Below are 989 nucleotides of genomic sequence, written 5' to 3' on the forward strand. Positions count from 1 at the left end.
TGTGTGTGTGTGTGTGTGTGTGTGTGTGTGTGTGTGTGTGTGTGTGTGTGTGTGTACTTATAATATTGGAAATGATTTCGAGTCCTTTTTGTGTCTTTTGACGAGAAACATTCACGCCTAGAATGTCTTTGATTCTGTTTAATAAAGTTTGGGCTGGAGCAAACGAATAATAACAAATGCTGCAGCACCCATCATAGCTACATCGCTTCGGCACCGTAACACAAGACAAATAAATTATGGTGTAGAATGGAGAAGCAATCGAAGCAAACTATATTAAAAGGAAAGAAGAAGACAAAAGAGATTAAAATCTAAACTTATAATGGGTAGATGCGGTCGGGTAACGCTAAGTAGAGGATGGTTGACTTTTAACTAACTACGGAGATGTGGAGCCAGTAAAGAAACACTTACCGAAAGGTTGTGAAATTTCCTGTTGCTATGGTGAATGACAGTGATAGAATATGTGATGTGTAGCTTTGGAGCGGGTATGTCTTTAGACAAATTTAGATCTGCTCACAGAGATGTTTCAATAGAAAATTGTTCAATGAAAATCTGATGACGACAGGTGTTGTCTGGTAAGAAATACACTTAAGTGATGTTGTGTAGCATGTATTTTAGTAGCAGCAGACAGGACGATAACATCGAGAAAGAGGCTGTTTGCGCGATGGGGACAGAGAGAGAGAGAGAGAGGGAGGGAGAGAGAGAGAGAGAGAGAGAGAGAGAGAGAGAGAGAGAGAGAGAGAGAGAGAGAGAGAGAGAGAGAGAAGGTAGACTAGGGAAGCTGTGTTCAGGCTGATGTAAGACTATCAATAAATTCTTGACGTATACATTTAATCAGCGAGTGTTTCTGTAGATAGAGACACTTATCTTCATAAACTACTACGTGTGCGTTTGTGCGTGTGTGGAGCTATTTGTAAAAGTGTTCAGCGTGTAGACAGTGTCGCCGAGGCATAAATCGATATCAAGGGAACACACTGCTTCGATGAGAGAAA

The 989-nt window shown here is 40.8% G+C and overlaps 1 protein-coding gene across 1 annotated transcript in view; it reads right to left on the reverse strand.

Annotated features, from left to right (window-relative positions):
• LOC106872848 (aromatic-L-amino-acid decarboxylase) overlaps positions 1 to 694 on the reverse strand; it is a 53,199-nt gene extending 52,505 nt beyond the window's left edge. Inside the window, exon 1 of the mRNA XM_052965968.1 lies at positions 409 to 694. The gene's annotated coding sequence lies outside the window, so the exon portion shown is untranslated. The remainder of the gene's footprint in view (positions 1 to 408) is intronic.
• Positions 695 to 989: the final 295 nt, after the last annotated feature.

Source organism: Octopus bimaculoides, chromosome 3 (genome assembly GCF_001194135.2).
Source record: "Octopus bimaculoides isolate UCB-OBI-ISO-001 chromosome 3, ASM119413v2, whole genome shotgun sequence".
Classification (NCBI taxonomy): Eukaryota; Metazoa; Mollusca; class Cephalopoda; order Octopoda; family Octopodidae; genus Octopus; species Octopus bimaculoides.